The following is a 12,535-nucleotide window of genomic DNA, read 5'->3' as shown; positions in this document are numbered from 1 at the left end:
AGAGAGAGAGAGAGAGAGAGAGAGAAGAAATTGTCAACTTGAAAAATAAAATGTCATTTCTGAATGAAATGTTAAATGTACAAGAATATGGGATTCTGGGGTCTGGACAGATGGCTCGGTGGTGAAGAGCACTTGCTGCTCTTTTAGAGAACTTAAATTTTGTTCCCAGTAACCACGTGGCACATGGCAGCTCTCATCTGTAGGAAATTCCAGTTCCAGGGTCAGATCTTACCTTCTTGAAGCTCATAGTTCTGAATCAATCAGTTTAAAATTAATGTGTTGTGTTCTCTGTCAAAGATCAAGGGTAGGTGGCCTCCCATTTGCCTATTTCCCTCTACAGCACCTCAAAGGGGTGTGGTAGTAGTGTTATGGACATGGTCTTCAAATTGTAGGCTGAGCCCAAGGAGAAAGAAAAGGGTCCTGCTATACTGAGGACCCCAATCCTTTGTTTTCTGTTGAATTCAGCAAAATGTTTGATCCTTGTGATCTAAATGTGGAGGGGCAACTTTTCTGCAACTGAAAGGGAGGGATTTGCAAAAAACAGGTAAATTTAGGGTAAGGAGGAGCTGGGTGAGAAGCAAAGATCGTTTTGCTGAGGGCCCCATTGAGAGATATCTCAGGATAAATGTTCTTTCCCTATCCAGGTTAATTAACACTCAGAAGAGTAGAGAACTGAGAAGTAAGGCCACTCAGCTAAACAGGTAGAGAAGTGTTACAGTGCACAATTCTTGTAAAATTCCTTTTTTCATATATACATACTGAAATAATATATGCTGTGTCCTGAATGCTACTGTGCGTCAGGCACTGTTCTTGGCTTTTGAGATATACAAGCGAATAAAGCAGATGAGGATTCTAGTTCTTGTGGGACTTTGTACCAGTGGGGGCGAGATGAGTTATAAGATAGGCAACCAACACAGTAGAGATACATGGAGGCAGATTGCAATAGGAGCCATAGAGCTGGGGACTTGGCTAAGTCAGTAAAGCGCTTATGTAGATGCATGAAGCCCAGGGTTCAATCCCAATGCACTAGGTGTGGTGGCATATGCTTATAATCTCAGTTCTAGGGAGGTAGAGGCAGAAGGATCAAAAGTTCAAGGTCATCCTTGTTGACATAGTGAGTTCAAGACTAGTCTATACTAGATGAGATCCTGTTTCAATAAATAAATAAATAAATAATACCATGGGTAATGAAGAAGATAGTGACTTTAAATAGAGTGGTCAGTGTGAATCTTATTTGGAAGTTGAACTGAGAATGGAGGATTGAGAGAAGAAAGATAATCCTGTGAAGGTGTTGGGGGGAAAAGAACTTTGAACCATTAGGGTCCTGAGGTTGGAGCATGTCTGGTGTTCTCTGTTCAGAAAGGACAACAGTGAGCAGGGGCCCCCATCATCAGTCTGTGGCTTGTACATAAGAGACATGGGGAGACATTTGAGCAAAGGAGTAACATGATTTGTGTTGTGTTTTTAGAAGATAAAGTTATTTGCACATGAGCAAGGGTGACAGAGAGATGTTTGAAGTCATTGCAGCTTGCCCAGGGAGCTTCCGTGGTGGCTGGTGCCACCGGTGGGGTTCAGTGGGGGCAGAATAAATTCTGGAAGTGGAACCAGTAGAATTTTTAACTGCTGGGATGTGGGAAGTGGAGAAAGAATGACTTCAAGGTTTTGGTTACAGTCAGCTGAGACAGGAGAAGCTGTGAGGGGAGTAGGCCTGGTGGGGGAGATTGGGAATTCAGATCTAGCCTTGTAGAGTCTGAGTTGGCTCTTAGAGATCCTAGTGGATGGTGGAAATGGTGAGCAGGCAGTTAGGTGATGTAGCAGTTGTCTTCCAAAGACTGACTTAGATGATTGCAGAGACACCACAGTGGGTAAAGTGCTTGCTGTACAAGCATGTGGACTTAAATCTGATCCACAGTACCCACATTAAAAGAAAGCCATGCCTGGGCATGCTCCTGCAATTCCAGTGCTGGAGAGATGGAGACAAGAGGCTCCCTGGGGCTTACTGGCTAGCCAGTCTAGCCTAATTGGTAAGCCCTAGGTACCAGGGTAGAGTCAGTCTCAAAAAACAAGGTGGAAAGTGATTGAGGAAGACATCTAATGTCAACCCCTAGTTTTCATAGACATGTATACACACACACACACACACACACACACACACACACACACACATCTCTCAAGCCATCAGCAGATATAGATGTTCTTGACCCCAACCCAAAGCCTAGCTATGTGCTCTGTGGCTGTGCCTCCTTCCTGGAACATGGGGACTATCCAGTGAGTTATGTGATTCCTGAACAAGGGCTTCTCCCTGGATTTCTGCCCAAGCTTTTGCTATTCATCTCATTGCCAGATGCCACCTTCCTGTGATCATTTTAAGACTCAAGCTCTGTTGTTTTTCTTTGAAGCAGCCCAGGGAGGCTTCTGGGAGGCAAGAGGACCATAGAATGTGAGCATGAGGCTTCTAGGACCTGGGATCATAGCTCTGCTATCAGCTAGCTATGCAAAATGTAAATTAACATTAATGGCATTTATCATCTCATCTATAAGATGGGGAGAGCATGTGCCTGAGATAGTATTTTAAGATATCCACTCCCACCCCCCTCCAGCTTATCCTCTTTTCTCTTTATCCCGTGTAAAAGAGAGAAAATTCAAAAACAGTTCACAAAACTTTTGTCTTCCTAAAACATGAGATCCCAGGCAGGTGACTTCTAACCAACACAGACCAGCAAAGGGCTAAAATATTGTGTGTGTGTGTGTGTGTGTGTGTGTGTCTCACATGTGTATATAATGCATTTTGATTAAATTCAACCCCTTTCATTCTCTCCATTTTCTTCCCTATCTCCCTACTCCTCCTCAACTTCATTTGCCTTTTCAAATTTCATTGAGTCCACTTAGTGAAAACTGTATGTACATGGGTGTAGGACCATCTACCTCGCAGGGTCCACATCTCTGAAGAAAATCGACTCGCCCTCCCCCCAGCAGTCATCAATTGGCAATAGACCCCCAAATATTTCAGGCTGTTGCCTTTGTTTTTGGTCACTCTTCAGAATTTGATGGTAAAACCCTATTACTGAAGGTACTACATACTTGAATCATAGGATGTGGGCTGAGCTAAATTGTTTTAAAGGGGCATGAAGGCATGGGAGAAGGGAAGATTTGTCCCTGGTGTAGGGAACAGAGGGGATGGTTCCTTGCTTTGTCAAAACCCTGTGAAAAAGATAAAATCTAGAAAGAAAATGACCCATGTGCCAGCAGATGTTCAAAAGACATTTCTGGCTTGGTGTTGGAGTCGTGCTGAGCCTTCCATGCCTGTCTTAGCTTCATTTCTGTTGCTGTGGTAAAACACCTAGACCAAAAGCAACTTAGGTGAGGAAAGGATTTATTTGACATACAGTTTCAAGTTACAGTCCATCACTCAGGGGAAGTCAAGGCACAAACTCAAGTAGCTAGTCTCATCACATCCACAGTCAAGAGCAGAGAAAATGCATGGATCCTTGGTGCCTGCTTGCTATTTGCAGCTTGCTCTCTTTCCTATAGAGCTCAGGATCCCCTGTCCAGAGAATGCTGCCACCCACAATGGACTGGGTCTCCCTACGTCAATTAACAAATAAGGCCAAGGTCAACCTGATTGAATATTCTTCAACTGAAACTCTCTTCCCAGGTAATTCTAAATTGTGTGAAGTTGACTTTTAAAACTAACCATCACATTGCCAATTGGTCAAGTTCATGTTAGAATGGACACTCACTGACCACCCGTATGAGCTAATGATGGAGAACTGGGTGAAGTCATCTCAACTCAGACCTGAGTGCTGTGTCTAGTCCAGAACTATAGCTGAGAGTTGGGTAGAGAGAAGGAATTCAGAGGTGCTTGAAAATAGGCATTTGGAGTCATGGATTGAATGGACTATAGAAAATGAAGACACTTGTACGTCAGAATTTGTGCACTGAGATTCACACTTCTACAGACACAAATACAGCATAAGTATTAGAGATTGATATGTGGGGTGTCCAGCTGAGTGCCTTGTTCATAAAAGAGGTTCAGTAGGCTTGTTGTGGTGGCACACACCTTTAACGTCAGCACTCAGAGGCGGAGCAGGCAGATCCAGTCATCCAATCTGAGTTCAAGGCCAACTAGGTCTACATAGTGAGTTCCAGGCCAGCTGGAGCTACAGGAAGACCCTGTCTCCAAAAAAAAAGGGGGGGGGAGAAAGAAGTTCAGTAAATCACAGTGACTTACTTACTCTGGAGACAAAGTATGCCATGGTCCAGAGTCAAGGCTGAAAATCAGATCTGGGTTCGAATCCCTGGACTTTCACTTGCTAGCTGGGTGATCTTGGGTAAGACATTAATATAAACTTTAGTTTTCTTCAGCTGTATACTTGGACTAATATCTATCCAGTCTGATTGAATGTAAAGTCCTCAGCAACCCTAATAATAAATGTGTATAGTGGGATTGTTGTTATTGTTTGTGTACAGGTTTTATGTGCCTGTGCCTCTGTGTGTGTGTGTATTTTCAGATGTGAACATTCAGTGTCCTCAATCATTCTTCACCTTATTTATTTATTTATTTATTTATTCACTTATTTATTTATTTTTGAGACAGGGTCTCTCATTGCACCTAGAACTCACTGATCCAACTTAGACTGTCTGGCCAGCAAACTCCAGGAATCCTCCTGTCTCCAGCTCCCTAGTGCTGGGATTGCAAGTGTTTGCCACCATGCCAAGTTTATATTGGAGATGGAACCCAGAGCTTCAAGTGTGCTAGGCAGGCACTCTACCATCAGAGCTACTTCCCCAGCCCATGCCCAGCAGTTTTCTGATGTATCTTCTTTTCCCATGAACAGCATGGGCAGGTCCAAGGTGCTGTGATGCCTGCCATCGTCATCCATTTAAGTCACTGGTAGCTTCTTCCAGTTCCTCAAAGACAATTCTAACTTGGGTGACACTGTATTCTGGTTTGTAAAATAATGTTTTTATAATTAGGCTTTAAAATTTTTTCCCATTTCTGATTGTTTTTTAATTTGAAGAGCTTCTTAAAGAAATAGCCATTTCAAGAGACTGGTGTTTGGTGCCTTGAAGGCAATCTTTTCCTTTAAGGTCATGGTGATAAGAAAATTAATCAAAAGACAAGAAATGAACACTCTGTTGGGCTAAAGAGGGCAAAAACCAGGGGGGAGAACCCAGGGACCGCGGTGAAGTTTGCTGATGAGAGAAACGGTTTGTGTGTTTAAGTGTGTACAGGTATACACATATGTTGCAGTCAGAGGGCAACCTCGGGTATGGTTCCTCAGGAGCCTCCCATCCTGATTTTTGAGACAGGATCTCTCACTGAACATGGAACTCACTGATGTGGCTAGGCTGGCTGGCCATTGAGCTTCAGGGATCTGAAATTTTTTATGTGGGTTCTGGGGGTTGGAATCAGGCCCTTATTCATTTAAGGCAGACATTTTGTGGACTGAGCTACCTCTGCAGAAAGTTTATATGCAGAAGCAGCACCTGACCTCAGATTGGAAGCGCCTGTCAGTGTCCTAACAGAAGAGGAATTGAAACAATTTTCCAATATCACAGTTGAAAATTAATTTATTAAGAACTGGCATAAAGCAGTGTTTCCCCAGGAAAAGGCTGAGTGAGTGGGGACGTCTTGACATTTGAGTCTGGGGTCAGTTCTAACAACCAGAAGCCCTTAGTCCCTACAGGGCTGGCTCAACTTGGGACTGAGATAAACTTTCCTAGACCTCCCCTTCTCCACTTCCAAAATGAAATTTATAGCTTATTGGGTCATGCCTTAGGGAAACTATTCTACCTTGTCTGTGTGTGTGTGTGTGTGTGTGTGTGTGTGTGTGTGTGTGTGCATGGTCATATGTGTGTGAGTATATGTACACATGTATGTGTGTGCATATGCCAGAAGTCAACCTTGGGTGTCATCTTCAGCAGCTTTGGATTTTTGAAATGGGGTCTCTCAGTTTTACCCTGAGCTCACTAAGTTAAGCTGACCATTGAGCCCCTGGGATCTGCCTGTCTATACCTCCCTCCTGTTGATATTATCGGAATGCACCATCACACCTACCTTTTTACTCCTGGGGGTTAAACCCAGATCCTTGTGCATATGTGGCAAGCACTTTATTGACTAAGCCACCATCCCAACCTGATTCTGCCCTTTTCCATTCTTGCCTGGCGCCAGGCTGCCCTGAATAACCCTGGGGGAAATGACCAAGCTTTGGGTCACTGATCGATCTGGGTGGACATTCTCGTACTATGTGGGACTATAGCAAAGACAAGCAGAACGCAGCAAAGCAAGAAGGGAAACCTCATTCATGTGTGCTGGCAGGGAATGTGTCCTCACTTGGAAACAAACTGGGCTGGAGTTTAACCTCTTCCTTATCTATGTTAGGAAACTAAAAAGGATGTGTAAACAATGAAGGGGAAGAGCAGGATTGCAGAGACTTTGAAAGAATGAGGTGTTTTCAGCATTTAAAACCTTTTTTACATTTTTGTGTGTGTGTGTGCATGTGTGTGTGTGTGCACGTGTGTGTGTGTGTGTGCACGTGTGCAAATCAGAGGGGACTTGGCAGCAGTCAGTTCTCTCTTTCTACCATGTGGATTCTGAGACTGAACTCAAATCATCACATCGGGCTTCGTGGCAAGTGCCTTTACCCTCTAAGCCATCTTGCCAGCCCTATTTTGAACATATTAATCAGTCATTTATTTATTTATCAACGATGATCACACTTGTGAGTAGGTGTGCCTTTGCCATCAGCTCTGCCTCTAACTGGTTGTGTGAGCTGAGGTAAATGCTATAACCTCTCTCTGCCTTAGTTTTCCTGTCTGTCAAATGCAACAGTGAAGATTAAGTTGTCATCACCTGGAGAGTTGGGCGATTTGATTTCAGAACAATGAGGCAGAAAGAATCTCTTCCATTTGACAGGTAAGTAAACTGAGGCTCAGGGATTCCTTGTTCCTGGTCTCGGGCCTGATATAGTGTGGACATAGGACTCAATGTCCCTGCAAGCTCCAGCGCTCTGAATCCCAAAGCTGGTGCTGAAGAGTCATCCAATGAGGACAGAAGGGCTGAGCTCTTTCCCTAAGCTCATTTGTGGACCTCCAGTCTGTGGGGCTCACTGACACCCCGTATGTGGATCCAGATGAGGTTGTAGAACACTTGGCAAAAACAGAGTAACAGCCAGGAGCCCCAAAGCTATGGCAGTTTGTTTTTGTGTCTAGATCCTTCGGCACCAGCGATGTATTTTATGATTTCAATAGTCCCAGGAGAATGGAAAACCATTTTTCCCTCTTCTTATTATCCTTGAAGCAAAAAGAAGTAGATTTCAGCTGGCTTCGTTCAGTGATTGCTGCCGGCTCCCTACAGTTTCCTAAAAGTCTTTTTCTTTGTCCAAAAGAGGGAGGGCACCTTGTAGAATGTGTGGGGTGCCTGCTACACATGCATCTTTCATCCGTGTGGGGTGCTGGTTGTGTGGGGTGTGTTGAGTCCTTCAGAGATTGGAGTCACCAGTTGCTGGCTGATGATGGCAAACCAAGAGGACAGCTTGGGAAGGACAGCCAACAGGGAGTTGGCTCTCTCTCTAGGTCCCTGTGCTCCTGACTGTGGGATATCCTGGTGCGGGGAGCACAGTCTTCATTCTGGGTGTCAGGCAGGGCTTGGATGCTGGTCAGACTGAAAAGGTCCATGCCTTTCTTTGACAGTTGACCTTCATGTCAGGTGACTTACTATCTCACAAAAGCTTTCTGAGGTTAGGACCTGCGATTCATGGCTGCAAGATTCGAGGACCTGGTTCTTCTTCATTCCTTCTCTTCTTAGTAATCAATTTCAAGTTAGCCATTGATTCCCAGGAAGGCTTAGGGGCTAACACCAGGAGCTAACAACTTAGAGGTCAACTTCAGAAGTATCTGCACAAAGCCAGAGTCCTTGTGTGAATATCTCTAAACTTCAGGAAGAGCCCCTGAGTACAGGCATGATTACCCTTCCACATACAGGAAGAAATGAAGGGTAAGCTGATTACAGAAATGCCCAAATCCTTACTGTAGTAAGTTGGAGAGGGATTTGATCTATATATGTCTGACTCCAAAGACCATACAATGAAAACACTTTTGTGAGTAGAGTGGGAATTGTTTGTGAGCTTTCCATCTATCTAATGTCTAAAAAAATTAGAATTGTGTCTCGCTTTCACATTCTGTATATATAGGCATACATTAGATACCTATTAGTGTTAAAGTTCCTCAGCTCTTTCTCAGTTATTTAACTTATGTAAGTTATAAAATAGCACATGAGATCTGGCAGGTAGAAAAAGAGACAGTGTAGTGAGGTGGAATTATGTAATTCATACAGTTCATAGTTTATAAAGATCAGCCAAGAGGAGGGACTCAGAGAAAAGGCATACATAGCTTTGTGTTTGATGGGAAGTGGGCTGTGTTGCCAAATGCCTGCCTCCAGGGCCATCACTGGGACATCTAATTTCCCTTGAAAATTAGATTATGCCTGGGGACCTTCAAAAAGCAACAGGTGAGGGCCAGTGAGATAGCTTAGCAGATAAAGACATCAGGCCTGAAGACCTAAATTTGATCCCTGGGACCCACTTGGAGGAAGGATAGAATTGAGTCTTACAGATTGTCCTCTGACAATGCGCACACACATATACACAAATAAATAAGTGTAATAAAAATCCTTAAAAATAAAACAGGTGCAATGCTTTGGTAATTCCATTAAGAGATACATTTTAAAGGTAAAATTAGGACTCAGTCAGATATAAAATAGACTTTTGGGTCAGCGAGATGGCTCATTGGGTATTTACTGCCAAGTTGACAACCTGAGTTCAATCCCTAGAGCTCACAGGGTAGAAGAAAGACCTGACTCCCAAAAGTTGTCTTCTGACCTCTACATGTACACTGTAGCATGTGACACATCCATGCCCATACACAAACACAATAAATAAATAAATGTAATAAAAATTTAAATATATACTTCTTTTTTGAAGACAGGGCCTCCCTGTAGCCCTAGCTGGCCTGGAACTTGCTATATAGACCAGGACGACCTCAATGTAGATCTGCCTGTCTCTGCCTCCTGGGTGCTGGGATTAAAGGCAAGAGTTACCACACCTGGCTTGTGGGAGACTGCACTGCCTGGCAGCCCTCCTTGCCCCCAGGGCAAGCCGCCTCTGGAGAACTTGCTGATCAGTCCTCCCTGCCCCCTAAGATAAGCAGCCTTTCTGATGACTCAAAGATAAGCTTGAGCAACCACCAATTTCCTTATCCTGCAACCAGACTCTCGGCGCCAGTTCCCCTCATCCTAAGGGACATTCATTAACCCGTTGAGACAACACCTTCCCTTCCCCTTCCCCAGCTAATCTCCCGCTTCAGCCCTTATAAGAATCCCCATGGAAAAATAAACTTTTGCAGCTTGATCAGAGTTCTTTGTCTTGCTGTCATTCTTCATGTCTCTTGTCCCATCATTCCAGGTCCCTGGGAGTTTGAGTCTCCATCTCCTGCCCTGTAGATTGGGGCAACTGGCGCTCAATGTGGGGCTCAAAGCCCCCAGGATCCCCTGGAACGTCACTGATTGTATGGGTGGGCCCACCCGACAGCACTGAGCCACCACAGCCTGAGAAAGGATAAGCACCGGCTTGCATAAGGATCACCGCAGCCTTACCCAGCTGTGATACAGATTCGGAGGGAGATTTCTTCACGGCGATGATGCGGTAGAAATTAATCATGGGACAAGAATTTAGTAAGGAAGATTTATTCATAAAAGGTCTTAAAGATTCTCTCAAGACACGGGGAAGTAGGGTTAAAAAGAAAGATTTAAAAAGATTTCTTGAATATATTGGGGAACTTTGCCCTTGGTTCCCCCAAGAAGGAACTATAGATGAGAAACGCTGGATGCGCATTGGTAACTGCCTCCAAGATTACTGTAATACCTTTGGGCCTGAAAAGGTCCCAGTCTCTGCCTTTTCATACTGGAATTTGATTAATGATATTCTCAAGGTTTATAACCACTCCCCTGACTTAAAGAGTCTTTTAAAAGAAGGAGAAAAGGTTCTTAAAGAACACTCCCACCCTCCATCTAAGTGTCCCTCCATTATAATTGATCTCGAGGACAACGGGGACTCACAGGAGGCCCCTACCTCAGAGGACCCCCCAAAACTAGTCACTGCCCAAAGTAACCTCTGCAAAAAAGAGACAGAAAATTCAGATTTAAAAACAGCCCCCTTTAAACAGATCTACCCCCCCTTAAAAGATTCCCCTTTAAGCAGATCTACCCCTCCTTAAAAGATTTTCAACTAACACCCGAGAAGGAGGCCACCTTAAAAGATGAGACAACCAAATACCATAATTTTGACCAGTCTCCGGTAGGAGCTTCTGCCCTGCTTGCCCAGCCCCCGCCATTTTTTCCTCCTTCATATTCCTCTGCTATATGCGCTTCTGCTTTAACAGAGGAACTTCTCCCCAGTGATCTTCTGCTACAAAACACCCAAAGTGAGGCCCTTATTAAACTTTCAAACCTCCGCAGGATGCTAGCAGAATGAAAAGAGCAACTCCACTTAATGAGAGAGTTACAAGAAGTTACAAAAGATCTTCCTCTCATGCTATGGGGATCGCTATAGGTGCTGCCCTCAGAGGCGTAGGTATTGACCAGCCTCCAAAAACTTGTTTTAATTGTAACAAACCTGGCCATTTTTTCAGAGAGTGTACTGCTCCTCGTGCACCTGCTTCTGAGTGCCCTCCTCCCTCCTCTTTGTGCCCACGCTGCTTCAGAGGCAAACACTAGGCCTCTGAATGCAAGTCTAAAATAAATATACAAGGACAACCTTTACCCCCTAAACAGTCGGGAAACTTCCAGTGGGGCCAGCCCCAGGCCCCTACTCAGAGGACAGGCCCAGGGGCTATTCGGTTTGTCCCCCCAGCTGCTCAGATTCTCCCTACAGCAACCCCCAACCCCCATCCTATGCCTGCCAATCCATTTCAGACCTCTGGTGTGCCACAGCAGGCAGCTCAGGATTGGACCTCTGTGCCTCCACCTACTCAGTACTAACACCTGAGACAGGCCCTCAGATCCTAGCTACAGGAGTCCATGGCCCTTTGCCTTTTCAGATGTTTGGCTTAATATTGGGAAGAGCTAGCTCCACACTTAGGGGACTTCACATGGCCCCTGGGGTTATGGATAGTGACTTTACAGGTGAGCTTCAAATACTTGCCTCCACCCAGGCCGGCATACAGACCATTGCCCCTGGAGATAGCATGGCACAGCTCATTCTGCTCCCCCTTAAACATGTTAATAATAATTTCTTTAGAAAGGATTTAAAGGATGGCCCTCCTGGTTCCTCTGATGCATATTGGGTCCAACAAATTTCCCATGATCACCCCTCCCTTAAACTTTTTCTAAATGGCAAGCCCTTCTTAGGAATCTTGGATTCTGGGGCTGATGCCACAGTAATCTCCAAAAAGGACTGGCCTTCAGCCTGGCCCTTAACAGCCTCCTACACCCACTTACAGGGAATTGGCCAGTCCTCCAACCCTCAGGTCAGCTCCCAAACACTAACCTGGACTGATGAGGAAGGCAACTCTGGCACTGTAACTTCCTTTGTAATCCCGGGATTGCTTGTTAACCTCTGGGGACGTGATATTCTTACACAAATAAATATTATTATGTGTAGTCCTAATAAAATTATTGCCAAACAAATGCTTAATCAGGGATTCCTCCCAGGAAGAGGCCTCAGCAAGGATGCCCAGGGTAGAAAATCATCCATTCCCATTACTCAAAGACATGACAGGTCAGGATTGGGAGCTAGCCCCTCACCACCTTTTCCCTGATGGCCATTGACATCCCCGCCCCCCACACAGATAAGATTTCTTGGAAAACGGGTGACCCCGTATGGGTTGATCAATGGCCTTTAACTCAAGAAAAAACTGAGGCAGCAATGATGTTAGTGCGGGAACAGCTTGCTGCTGGACATATTGAGCCCACAAATTCCCCATGGAATACTCCCATTTTTGTTATAGAAAGAAATCAGGGAAGTGGCGACTTCTCCAAGATTTGAGAGCTATTAATAAGGTTATGTTTCCCATGAGGGCCCTTCAACCAAGCCTTCCGTCTCCTGTAGCCATTCCTTCCGGCTATCTCAAAATTGTCATTGATTTAAAAGATTGTTTCTTTACCATTCCCTTACATCATGAAGATATGCCTCGTTTTGCCTTTAGTGTCCCTCAACCCAATTTCTGGGGCCCTATGCCTCGCTACCAATGGAGGGTTTTGCCTCAAGGTATGGCCAATAGTCCCACACTATGCCAAAAATTTGTGGCACTTGCTGTTGACCCCATTCGAGAAAAATGGCCCTCTGTCTATATTCTCCATTACATGGATGATATTCTTTTGGCTGCAGCCCAGCAAGACTCCCTTTTTGGCTGTCTTCATGACCTTAAAATCAGCCTTAGCCATCGGGGTCTTCAGGTGGCACCAGATAAGGTCCAGACTGCTCCACCTTATTTATACTTAGGTTATGAGCTACACCATACTAAAGTTCTGACACCT

The sequence above is a fragment of the Nannospalax galili genome, unplaced genomic scaffold, assembly GCF_000622305.1.
Source record: "Nannospalax galili isolate Female #2095 unplaced genomic scaffold, S.galili_v1.0 scaffold117, whole genome shotgun sequence".
NCBI classification, from domain to species: Eukaryota; Metazoa; Chordata; class Mammalia; order Rodentia; family Spalacidae; genus Nannospalax; species Nannospalax galili.
Note: the sequence above shows the minus strand (reverse complement) of the source record.